Here is a 14,392-nt window from a genome sequence, read left to right on the forward strand (position 1 = left end):
CAAACAGAAACCTAGTCCACATTGGGCTTCTCAGGCTTAATGGAACTCTTCTCAAGAGATTTGGAACCTGGGGTCAACTTGGCATTGCCACTTTCTCAAATGAGAAAACTCACCTGGATGGACCTTCCAACTGAGGTCTACACAAAAACAAACAAAACAAAAACAAAAACAAAAAGTTTTTTTAGTATAGATCAATCTTGATAGAAGTCTAGGCAATCTCTTCTGGGTCTCTTATCTCAAGAGGTACCTTATTTTCCTCCAAGGAACTACTAAGGTAAAGAAAATGAAATTATAAACTCATCTATCAGGGCAAGAAGAAAAGTGTGTTCAGCCTCTCATTCTATAGTTTTTGTATTATCAAAACATAAAATATAGTCAGTCTATTATACTTTTTCTGGTCTACTACTCCATTGTCACTTTTCCTATTAAAACTTCTATTTTCATTTTTATCACTTTATCTATTTTAAAGAAACATTTAAAGAATATTTAAATTAAAATTATATTACATTAATGTACATTAAAAAGTATATTAAAACAGTATTTCAATAGTCATTCTGTTTGGTCCTCATAAATCCTTTTTTCATGACTATGTTTCCCCTTTTTAAAATATTTTCTAGAGATGAAATGATTTTTTATTACTTATGTTTTACCAGACAGTCACATTTATTTAAATGTCTTATGTTTCTGCTACATGGCATGTTTGCATGTGAATTTTTTTTAACGTAGGTATATGCCTAAGAAATCTTTTTTTTTTTTTCATAGATGATTAGGCTTAGTTGGGCAGGGTATTTAATTTTGGATTGCATCTTGAACTCTTTTAATTTTTGGAATATGTTATATTCTTTTCTGTGGATTAATTTGAGTGCAGACTAGTCTCATGTTATTACAATTTTCTCTCATTTATATTTGAAAGTCTTTCTCCAGGCAATGGGCAGGATTTGTTATTTGTCACTAAAATTATTAAATCTAACAACTACAATTCTTCAAGTTCAAAGCACAATCCCCCCCGCCCCTACTTTGTGTAAGTGATTTGTGAACTATTTCAATTGGCACTGGATTTTCTCTTCATGTATTTTATTGTATAACATAGTGTTCAGATTATTTTTATTTGTCATGTCCTTAAGGAATTTATGATCCTTAAATTTTCTCTATACATCTTGCCTTCAAGATAAAAAAATCTTGATTATTTAGAAATTACTTGTTATTTTAACACTGCATTGTCCTTCTTTCCTTCTAGACTATCCTTTACTTTAGTTTCTAATCTGTTCTTTTTTTTTCATTTCTTTGGAGAGACTCATCAGCATGGATTTGATATTTAAAAAAAATTCAAATTATTTCTGATTTTCAGGACATATTCTGCCATCTGTTCTCTTCTTAAAAATTTCTTAGTTCTCATTTCTATGGCTCATTTTCATTTCCTATTAATGGACTTCCCATTAAGATTTGACCTTCAATGTCCTACTCAGTCTCTTGATATATATAGCCTCAAGTTTACTGTAGGGTTGCCTACTAATGAACATCTTCCTTATTTCAATTTGACCTCCAGATGAAGCTCAAGGCTTTCACTCTCTATCATTCTTTAGCATACATAAGGATTTTATAATTATTGAGGCTAAATGACATTTTGAGATCATTTGATAATGTTTCCACAGTATGAAATCATTAAAAAATTTTTTCAATGGGACCATATAACTTGGTGTCCTGAATGTACATCAATTGATTAATATGTATTTTGGTAAGATTCCCTCTTTGATTTGAAAGCAATACTTAATTCTATTCAAAAGTGATGCTAATGCACTTAAAGGTAGATAAAACAAATTGGATTTAAATTTTCTTACTGTAAAAGAACTTGGTGCCCTTGCAAAATGATCCGTTTAATATAAATTACTCTTGTCATTATTGTATAGAAAGAATATTTTAAGTAGATAAAATCTTTTCATGCATTTTTCATCAAATGCACATTAGGTCTGGATCTATTTTGTGCTTTTATGGCCTCTAAATATTGAATGGAAAAACTAAACAAAAGGATTTACAATAATTATCAAATGTAGCATTTATTTTATAGCCTATTGGGGTGGCTTATTCAAGAATTGGTGAATTGACAATAGGTAACTCCTTATGCCCTATTAGCCATTTCTTCTACCACCACCACTACTTTCCACCCCCAAGAAATTATTTTCTTATCGGTGTCTCCAGATTAATTTTTTCAGTGATCAACTGTTCTATATATGGAGGAGTCTAACTAGTGCTTCCATCCTTTGATAATAAATATCAGCTCAGTGGGCAGAATCAAGATGGCGGAATAGAGGCAGCAAAAGTTCAGACCTCTGAAAACCCTCCCTTACCAACTACAAACTAAATGCTCCTAGGGGTTTGAAAATCAAACCTAACAACAAGATAGAGCTAAGGAACCCTCCTTCTGTACTCAATTTAAAAGGTATGTCCCCCAAAAGCCAGAAATGAGGGACACTCGGGTTTAAGAGGAAGGAAGAAGGAAGGTGCCAGGCCCACATACCCACCTAGAGTGTTAAGCCTCCAGCAGTAGTGGGAACTTCTGGGTTGGCAAAGGAGCTGGTCTGGAGGGAGTACCTTGTAGGCAGGGCTGTGCCAGGCTCAGAGCTTCAAACACAGGTGGTGGGAATGGAGCTGGAGAGGGAGCGCAGAAGTGGGCAGCCTAGTCACAGCTGCGGAGACCTTCCATATTGCTCCATCCTTCATGGAGGCTTTAGCCTCAGGGCACATCTAACCTAACCGAGCTGAACTTAATCCCATAAAAAGTCATCAGAGGTCAGGGAAGCTCAAGCTCCAACACCCCTCCCCCACAGACTACACTGAGAGATCTCCTGACAAAGCTCCAAGAGGGGAGACTGACAGAAAACCTCAAAACCCCCCCAAAAAGTTAGAGGAACAAGAGCACAGAAACTGTAGGGAGTAAAGAAGGGGTAAATATGAGAAAACAACAGAAAAAGAAAAAATAAATTACAATCAACAGCTTCTATAAAGGCAATGAGCAAAGAGCAAACAGAACAGAGAAGTCGGGAACACAAAACAATAAAACAAAAAACCCAGCAAATTGGACACAGGCTTTGGAAGAACTCAAAGTACAATTCAAAACACAATCAAGAGAGGCTGAAGACAATTGGGAAAAAGAACTTAAAAACTAAGATAAGTCATCTGGAAACAGAAAATAGTGTCGTGAAAGCTAAAATCAAGCAGCTTGAAAATGAGGCAATAAAGAGCAAAGGAGATGAGAGATGAGGTAAAGAGAATGAAAGATGACCTACAAAGAAAATCAGACCAGAAGAAGGATGACCAAAAAGCCAGGAATGAAATCCAGTCTTTAAGAACCAGAATACAACAACTAGAATTAAGTGACGTCACAAGGCAGCAGGACACTATAAAACAAAGCCAAAAGAATGAAAAAATTGAGGAAAATATGAAGCATCTCATTCACAAAACAGATTGAGAAAATCGTTCGAGAAGAGACAACTTAAGAAGCATTAGTCTACCAGAAGGCCACGACAAAAGAAAAAGCCTAGATGTAATACAACAGGAAATTATCTAAGAAAACTACCCCAATATTCTAGAACAAGAAGGAAAAGGAGAGATTGAAAGAATCTACAGATCACCTTCTGTACATAACCCGCAAATGATTATAGCCAAATTCAAGAACTATCAGAGCAAGGAGAAACTATTACAAGCTGCCAAGAAGAAGTCATTCAAATACCACAGAACCACAGTGAGGATAACACAGGATCTGGTTACATCTACACTGAATGACCAAAGAGCATGGAATATGATATTCCTGAGAGCAAGGGAACTAGATCTACACTGAATGACCAAAGAGCATGGAATATGATATTCCTGAGAGCAAGGGAACTAGATCTACAACCAAGAATCAACTACCTCAAAAAACTGACAATATTCTTACAGGGGAAAGTGTGGTCATTCAACAGAATAGAAGAATTCTAAGCATTTGTAAAAAAAAAAAAAAAGACCAGACCTAAACAGAAAATTTGATGCCCAAGCACAGAACTCAAGAAACCGAATGAGTTAAAAAGATGTGTATCCCTTTAAGAAAAGAGGTCATTGATAACTCTTAAGAGTTGTTATTATCACCTGGGCAGCTAGAAGAATTACACTTAGAGGGAACAATGACAAACTCTATAAGATAAAATGACAAAACATAAATATGTATACATAGATATGCATGCATAAATACATATACACGTGTGTATATATGTGTATGTATATATATATATATATACATATATATACAACTAGAGAGGAAAAAAGAGTTTAATACTAAAAGAAATGGGAACAGAAACCAAAAGGGGTAAATTCATATGTCACAAATAAACTCATGGCAAGAGGGGGGAGAACATCAATACACTGGAAGGATAAAGAGGTTGGAGATAGGAAATACTCAACTCTTACAGGCTTTGAAATTGACCCAAAGAGGGAAGAATAATCCAATCCATTGGGGCAGAGAATAGATTTGCGCCCTAAGGGAAGTAGAAGTGTAACAAGAGGACTGGCGGGGAGGGAAGCAGTACAAGGGAGGGAGAGGGTGGGGGTATTTTTAAAAAGACTGCAAAAAATAATGGGCAGGATAAGAAGGGAGAGGGGTAGAAAGGGACGTAAAATAAGGGTGGGAACTAGGGGGACTGATTAAAAACAAACATTGGTGTAGAAGGAAATAGTGAAAGAAGAAAAGGCAGGACTAGGAGTAGAAATAAAATGCTGGGAAATACCAAGCTAGTAATCATAACTCTGAATGTGAATGGAATGAACTCACCCATATAATGCAAGTGAATAGCAGAGTGGATTAGAATCCAAAACCCTATCATATGCTCTCTACAAGAAACACACATGAGGAAGGTAGATAAGCATAGGGTCAAAATAAGATGATGGAGCCAACTCTATAGGGCATCAAATGATAAAAAGAAGGCAGGAGTAGCAATCATGATATTGGACAAAGCCAAAGTAAAAATAGATCTAGTTAAAAGAGATAGGGAAGGTAATTACATCCTGATAAAAGGCAGTATAGACAATGAGGAAATATCAGTACTGTAAACCTCAAATTTCCTTAGACTTGTAAATGTTGGAAATTTCACCATTGGGATATTTCATACTTGGAAAATTTCTTACTGATAGTCTATTGGAATGGGAACCCCATTGGCATGGGAGGTTCCTTCTCTTCCCTTCTTAAGATTACTTTAGGACAGAAACCCTTTGCTGAACAATGGAAAGGACTTTGACCTATGCTTAAGCATAGAACAGGAATTTCTTTGAGTCTTGATTGATTTTAGAATTGATACAATGGAGATACTCCACCCTATTCATTCCTAATAGGATTGAGTAAGGGCTGCAGCCTAGATCAAAATTTAATTATTCCAATCTCTACCATACTCAAGTTAACAGGATTTAGAAAGGGCTGTAGCAAAGGAGTATAGATTTAATCATTTGAAAATATGACCTTCAACAGACATGTGCAAAAGCCAGAAACCTCTGGGCGGTCCTGGGTTAAGCGAGAGCCTCCATTGACAGGGAAATTGATGAAGAGTGATTGGTAGATGTGAGGACTGAGGGGAGGCAACTTGGATGGTGTCCTTAAAGATAGGAGGGTCTGGAGACTGGAGGTGGTTGGAGTTTTTGGTCGGTGTGGTTCCTGGGCTCTGAGGAAGCTTGCTCTGAAGGAAGCTGAAGGTGGGGGCCTCTGAGACTGTTTCTCCATTTTGGACACATGAGTAATAGGGACTCATCTTTTTTCTTTGCCCCAGCTATCTAAGGGCTTGGGCCTTTTGGCCCAGCCTAAACAGAAGGGGTATTTAAGCCCTATTCCCTTCTCTCTATATATATATATCTCTAATTCCTTTCTTACTCCTATTGTAATTAAACTCCAAAAAAGGCTGACGGCTGACTTGAGTTTTTCATTTAGGAATTACATAGCTGATTCCTTGGCGACCTTAAATTAATACATATCAGTCTTTAAAGTGATTCCCTTGTAACATTGTGGCTGACCACACGGGAGTCTAAAGAATCCTCTCAATAAAACTTTTGAAATTCCTTGCCTTTTTACTATACTGTTTCACCACTTAGTCCTTTTTTTTTAACAAAAAACTCGGCTTAAAGACACAGCTGCTAGAACACGTGAGTATAAAAAACTTTTTCTCTTTTCTCCTTAAGTTAAATTGGAATCAGCAGTTTTTTCTTTTTCTTCCCTTTAATCTTAAGGGACAGATGGGTAGCTCAGCGGATTGAGAGCCAGGCCTAGAGACAGAAGGTCCTGGGTTCAAATCGGACCTCAGATACTTCCCAGCTGTGTGACTCTGATAGACAGAAAACAGCTGTTTTAAATCTCAACAACAGGACTCTAAAGTCCTGGCTGGAAGAACTGTTTCTAAATATCCTTTCCCTTAAGGAACAACTTCCTGCATTAAAAAAAAAAAACCCTGTGGAAAGTTTGTTGCTTTGCCCTGCTCCCCACGTGTTTTGTGAAATTACAAAATATATATATAAAAATGGGTACTACATTCTTTGACAATTATATGGCAGCTGAAGAAGTAGGGGCATTGAGGAATGAAGGATACCTCCAAATTTTTATATTAATAGGTACTGTCATTTTTGTACTCCTCAATACTATATTTAGAGATGAAAAAATAAAAAATATTGAGGATAAAATAAAACAAAATGAGGATAAAATAAAACAAAATGAGGATAAAATAGAAAATATTGAGGATAAAATAGAAAATATTGAGGATAAAATAGAAAATATTGAGGATAAAATAGAAAAAATTGGGGATAAAATAGAAAAAATTGAGGATACAATAGAAAAAATTGAGGATAAAATAGGAAATATTGAGAATAAAATAGAAAAACTTGAGGATAAAATAGGAAATATTGAGAATAAAATAGGAAATATTGAGGAAAAAATGGGAGATATGGAAGATAAAATAGGAAAAATTGAGGATAAAATGCAAGCCCAATTAGAAGATCTAAAATGTTTCTTACAGGATCAATGGGCAAACACCCACTCTACCAGAAACAGACCTGTTTCTGAACCTTTGAATGAGGAAATTTCCTTCCCTGAAATAGAGATGGAAAACACCTTCCCTATAGCCCAGTTAACAGACTGCTTCTCTCGTGTAGTGCAAATCTTGTCTGAATTTAATACCCAAAACCCTTCCCCTGCAATCCCAGCTTCTCATGTTCCTTCTCCTACAGAAAACCAAATTCCAATGCAAGGGAGATCTTGTCCTGTCCTTGTCAAACTGACCCACAGGTGCAAAATTCAACTAGAGGCCTGTTTCCTCTAAGAGAAGTACCTGAAATAGGACGAAATGGGGATGTGGTGACTTTAAGACATAGGATACCGTTTACTCCCCAAGAAATAAATGAATTTACACGAAATATCCCCACATATGAACAAGATCCTTTTCTAGTAACAAAAAAGATGGGAGACATATTTTTTCAGTATAATCCGTCTTACAAGGACGTTGAGAGCTTACTACAGGCTTTTTTAAGTGAACGTGAAAAAAATAAAATAATTGCTCATGTCAACAAAACCCGGGGGCGTAATGCAGCACATTGGCCATCTCAGGATCCCGAATGGGACTATAATAATCCTGATGACTATCTACAACTATACCATTGTAGAGAGGCCATCCTCACGGCCATGAAGGAATGTTCAGACAATACAGATAAGTGGATGGAACTGGAAAAAATTAAGCAAAAGGCCGAAGAAACACCCTCCAGATTTATGGACAGAATTATCGAGTTTGGGGACAGATACTTAGATTGGGACTTAAATAAAGAGAATAGTTTAAGACAAGTTAGAAGAATCTTTGTAAACAATTCTTGCAAAGTAATTAAAAATTATTTTAAAACACAATGCCCAAGATGGTCAGATATGGACCTTGAAGAATTGCGAAAAACAGCTATATATGTTTTTAAGGGAAACGAAGAAAAGGAGAAAGAGAATAATGATGACATGGAGGAAATGAAGAAAAAAATGAGATGTGTAATAGATAGGATAACTAAATTAGAAAGTGGGCATGATAATGAACCAACGACAATTGCCCCTCTCCAGAAATCCAATTATCAATCCATTACTTGCCACTTCTGTGAGAAGAAGGGCCACAAAATGATGGAATGTAGAACCTTTCTTAAGATGTTTGGAAGGAATACACAGTTTAATAATGGTTTTAGAAATAATAACTATAGAAATTATGATAATGGTTATAGAAACCAGAATTCTAGAAATTATAATAATGACTATGGAAATAACTATAATGAATATAGAAATAAGAACTTTAGAAACCAGAATTATAGAAATAGGAATTGGGAATTTAATGACAATGCTCAAATTGAAGAAAATTTTAATGATAATACTCAACAATATATGAGAAATGGCGCTCGTCCAAAAATTACTCGAGGTACTAATGACCCTCAGAGAGGTGCCCTTCAGGGGGGTGCCCAAGGAATATCCCAAACACAATGATGGTGCCCGGGGGGGGGGGGCTGAGGCACAGGAATCAGAGGATACAACCTTTGATTTCCCGGACCCTGATGTCCTACTACCCGTTGTCCCTATCCACTGCCCTCCCCATACTAATGAACCCCATGTTACCTTAAAGGTGGGTAACACCTATTATGATTGTCTATTAGACACCGGAGATTCCTGGTCTGTATTAAAGAGAACACCTGATTTACAATGTTATTCTATTGGCTCAGAGAATGTAATGGGAGTATCAGGAATAACCCAAAGAGTTAAAAGACTTCCTCCTAGAATGGTGTCTGTAGGACCCCTAGAGGTACAACACTCCTTCCTTTTGATGCCTGACTCCCCTTTAAATTTGCTGGGGAGGGACCTTCTATGCAAACTCAGAGCCACAATAACCTGCTCCCCAGATGGCTCATTATCATTAGAAGTACCAGAGGAATCTTTAAATTTACTCCCTGTACTTCTCTCTGAAAACCAGGAGGCAAAAGAACCTTCCATTTTTGAAATACCTAAAGATATACCGGAGTCTCTTTGGGCCACATCTTCTTCTGATGTAGGCTTACTTAAATCTGCTGTTCCTGTGCAGATAAAAACTAAATCTAGCCCACCTCCTTCTATCCCTCAGTATCCCCTCTCAAAGGAGGCAATTGAGGGTATTACACCAGTTATTAACTCATTAATAGAACAGGGAATAATAATCCCTTGCAAATCTGAATACAACACGCCCATCCTGCCAATCTATTCATAAAAATGGTCATTTTGGCACCCAGGGCATCGTGGACTCTGTCAAGAGAGTATGGATAGCCCCTGGTATAACTACTGTAGCCTCTAAAGTATGTTCAGCCTGCCCTATTTGCCAGGCATATAACCAACATGCATATCGTGGAAAAGCCTTTGGGGGACGTCCTCTGGCTTACACACCTTTTGAACATCTACAGATAGATTTCATTACAATGCCAAAAGCTGGACGTTATAAATTTTGTCTAGTAATTGTAGATCAACTAACCAGATGGCCAGAAGCATTTCCTACGACCCGAGCCACAGCAGATTTTGTTGCAAAGATACTTTTAAAAGAAATTATTCCTCGTTTTGGCCTACCAGCACGTATTGACTCCGATAGAGGGAGTCATTTTACAGATTCTGTCTTAAATCAAATATATTCTTGCTTGGGGATAACTCCAAAATTCCATGTTCCATATCACCCCCAGAGCTCAGGCCAAGTGGAGAGGATGAATAAAGAACTTAAGACTATGATTGGCAAATTATGCACTGAGACCCATTTAAAATGGCCTGAAATTCTCCCTCTGGCCCTATTTTATCTTACGCACCAAATGGCATAGCATCCAAATTGCTAAAGGATAAACTAGTGGAGCTCAAGGATGAAATAGGTAGAAAAACTACTAGTGGGAGACCTGAACCTTCCTCTATCAGAATTAGATAAATCAAACCAAAAAATAAATAAGAAAGAGGAAAGAGAAGTGAATGAAATCTTTAAAATTTAGAGTTAGTATATATGTGCAAAAAAATAAATAGGGACAAAAAGGAATACACCTTTTCCGTAGCACATGGTACATTCACAAAAATTGACCATGTATTGGGGCATAAAAACATTGCAAACAAGTGCAAAAGAGCAGAAATAATAAATGTAACCTTCTCAGATCAGAATGCAATGAATATAATAATTAGTAATGGCACATGGAGAGGTAAATCAAAAATTGAATTGGCAATTAAACAAAACGATTCTCCAAAACAGGTTAGTTAAAGAACAAATCATAGAAACAATTAATAACTTCATTGAAGAAAATGACAATGATGAGATATCCTTTCAGAACTTATGGGATTCAGCCAAAGCAGTACTCAGGGGGAAATTTATATCCTTGAGTTCATATATTAACAAATTAGGGAGGGCAAAGGTCAATGAATTGGGCATGCAAATTAAAAGACTAGAAAGTGAACAAATTAAAAAATCTCAGATGAAGACTAAATTAGAGATCCCCAAAATCAAAGGAGAAATTAATAAAATTGAAAGTCAAAAGAAGTATTGATTTAATAAATAAGACTAGACTAGAATTAAAAAAAAGGAAAGAAAAAAACCAAATTGACAGTACCCAAGATGAAAAGGGAGACATCACCTCTAATGAAGAGGAAATTAAGGCAATCATTAAAAACTACTATGTCCAACTATATGGTAACAAATATGGCCATCTAGGTGATATGGATGAATATTTACAAAAATATAAATTACCTGGATTAACAGAGGAAGAAGTAGATTACTTAAACAACCCCATATCAGAAAAAGATATTGAAGAAGCCATCAAGGAACTTCCTAAGAAAAAATCCCCAGGTCCAGATGGATTCACAAATGAACTCTATCAAACATTCAAAGAAAAACTAATACCAATATTTTTTTCTGAGTTAGAAAAAACTATAGCAAAGTTCATTTGGAAGAACAAAAGATCAAGGATATCCAGGGAAATCATGAAAAAAAAATGCAAAGGAAGGAGGACTTGCAGTCAGTGATCTCCAACTATACTATAAAGCAGTGATCATCAAAACAATATAGTACTGGCTAGGAGACAGAAAGGAGGATCAGTGGAATAGACTTGGGTAGGTGACCTCATCAAGACAGTCTATGGTAAGCCCAAATATCCCAACTTTGGGGATCAAAATCCACTATTTGATAAAAACTGCTGGGAAAGTTGGAGGACAGTATTGCAGAGATTAGGTTTGGATCAACAATTCACACCCTACACCAAGATAAACTCAGAATGGGTGAAAGACTTGAATATAAAGAAGGAAACTCTAAGTAAAAGAAAGACTTTAAAACCAAGGAAGAGCTAGAGAAAAAACCACAGCATATAAAATCAATAATTTTGATTACATCAAATTAAAAAGTTTTTGTACAAACAAAATCAATGTGAACTGAAAATTAGAAGGGATTCAATAAATTGAGAAACAATATTCATAATAAAAACCTCTGACAAATGTCTAATTACTCAAACTTATAAAGGACTAAACCCATTGTAAAAACAAACAAACAAACAAACAAGCCATTCTCCAATTGATAAATGGGCAAAGCACAGAATAGGCATATTTTTGTTAAAGAAATCAAAACTATTAATAAGCACATGAAAAAATGTTCTAAATATCTTATAATCAGAGAAATGCAAATCATACCTCACACCTAGTATATTGGCTAACATGATAGCAAAAGGGAAGTAATGAATGCTGGAGGGGTTGTGGCAAGGTTGGGACCTTAATGCATTGCTGGTGGAGTTGTGAATTGATACAACTATTCTGGAGGGCAATTTGGAACTATGCCCAAAGGGCGTTAAAATACCCTCTGCCCTTTGATCCAGCCATAGCACTGCTGGGTTTATACCCCAAAGAGATAATAAGGAAAAAGACTTGTACAAAAATATTCATAGCTGTGCTCTTTGTGGTGGCAAAAAATTGGAAAATGAGGGGATTGCCCTTCAATTGGGGAATGGCTTTAGAAATTATGGTATATATTTGTGATGAAATACTATTGATCTCAAAGGAATAATAAACTGTAGGAATTCCATGGGGACTGGAATGGTCTCCAGGAATTGATGCAGAACAAAAGGAGTAGAACCAGGAGAACATTGTACACAGAGAGTGATACATTGTGGTACAATCGAATGTAATGGACTTCTCCATTAGTGGAAATGCAGTGACCCTGAACAACTTGGAGGGATCTATGAGAAAGAACACTATCCACATTCAGAGGAAAAACTATGGGAGTAGAAACACCGAACAAAAACAACAGCTTGAATACATGGGTCAAGGGGGATATGGCTGGGGATTTAGACTCTAAATGAACATCCTAATGCAAACACCAACAACATGGAAATAGGTTCTGATAAAGGACACAAGTAATTCCCAATGAAATTGAGTGTAGCCTGGAGAAAGGGTGAGTGGAGGGGAGGGAAATAATATGATTATTGTAACAAAGGAATAATGTTCTAAATTGACTAAGTAAATTAATTCAAATTAAAAAAGAAATTAAAAAAGAAAAATCAGATGACCTTCTGTTAAGAAATATGTCATTAATCTCTTAGGAAAGAATTGTAAAAGGGCTTTGCTCTTAATTTATGCTCTACCATGAAGCATTTGAACCAATCCTGATATATTTTTTCCAGACAAATTGATTTCCAGGTTGTAAGGGAAGCTAGAGATTCGGAAAACTCCTTTGATGAAAACTCTCACCTATTATTCAACAGGTGCTTTTATTGGTATTGAAATTATTTTAACTATGTAGATGAGAAGATATCTTATAAATTCCCTTTTCCTGGGGATTTTTTCTGCTCTGAGAATATCCCTTTTAAGTTGCTCTCACAGAGCTTCTTAAGTGTTTCTGCATCATGAAAGCATTGACAATTGGGAAAGATTAAGGACTAACCGTCTTTGAGAATAATGTTCATCACTGCATAAGTAGAACAAGCTGGATTACAAAGAAGCCACAATGATCCAATGTATCACATGAATCTATACCTATCAAATGTATCTGATTTCCTTTTTCTACATGTTTTTGGACTACAAGCTAAAATCTCTTGTTCTAGAGTTTACTTATTTATTTTCATTCATCCATTTGGTTGTTTTCACTAATTGAATCATTTATTATTTTTTTTCTTTGCCTCTTGTACTACCTTAACTTTTTCACACTATCAGATCTTTCAGTTGTTTGCTATGGCTATCAATAATTTAGGATATGTTTTTGTTGTTCTATACCCCATTTCTCATGTTTCTTTTTCATTCCTTTTAAATGGGCTATGTGCTGTTGAGTTTTGGTTTTCTGTTCTACATGCCATGTAGATGTTAATGTAATCATTCAGTAAATTTGTTAACCCTTATCTTATGTCTTAAAATTTTTTTAATTCTGTGTATTGGTTCCAAGGCAGAGGAGCAGGCAATGGAAGTTAAGTGACTTGCCCAGGATCACACAGGTAGGAAATATTTGAGTACAAATTTGAACACCGGACCTCCCATCTCTATCCCTGGCTTTTACTCCCCTGAGTCACTTAGCTGCCTCCCTCCAGTAGCCTCCTGCATATCTCTAAAAAGTTATCTCAAGCTTTTCTTTTTTTAAAATTATATTTTAAAATTATTTATGTATTTATTTTAAAAACGTTTTCCATGTTTACATGATTCATTTTCTTTCCCTCCCCTCTTCAAGCTGTTCTTAAGACAAGGTTCATGATCATATTAAAGAGGAGAGTTCTTTTTTACCCTTTTCTTACATTTACCATCTCTTCACTATAATTTTAATCCTTTTTTAAACATTTTCATTGTAAATCCTACAGTTATTCTATTTGGCAGTGATGAATAAAATTGGACTTAAATAATTCTACCTTATTTAAGTAATTTGTTAACATCATTTTTCACTTGAAATAGTGGTCCTATCCATTTATATTTCTTTATAATCCCCTTGTCCCCATATGCCTAAAAATAGTTTTTGTTATTATTGATTTTAGCATTAATTACAAGCTTTATCTCATTCTGAGGTTTCTCCTGAAACTATTCTAATAAGACTGGACTACACTCTTTATCCATCATGTCATTTGTCCTTATGGACCTCTTGTACAAATTATTTAAGCTTCCAGGTAAGCATGGCAGCAGTCTAAATGCAGGTCACTTCCACTCCCCAGCACACACTGACAAGGACTACCCCCAAAAACCTTAAGAATAATTTTCAGAGGAGCAGAGGAGCTTTACAGTAGGGGGAAGAATTAAAGGTGTGTTGGATTGGGGCTTTTCCAGTCTATAAGATGGTGAAAGATCTTCCACCCAAACGCTAGCCGATTCACCCTCCCCCACCCCACCGACGGAGCCTTAGCCAGAGCCAAAGCCAGTGCATGACAAGAT

The sequence above is a fragment of the Monodelphis domestica genome, chromosome 5 (genome assembly GCF_027887165.1).
Source record: "Monodelphis domestica isolate mMonDom1 chromosome 5, mMonDom1.pri, whole genome shotgun sequence".
Classification (NCBI taxonomy): domain Eukaryota; kingdom Metazoa; phylum Chordata; class Mammalia; order Didelphimorphia; family Didelphidae; genus Monodelphis; species Monodelphis domestica.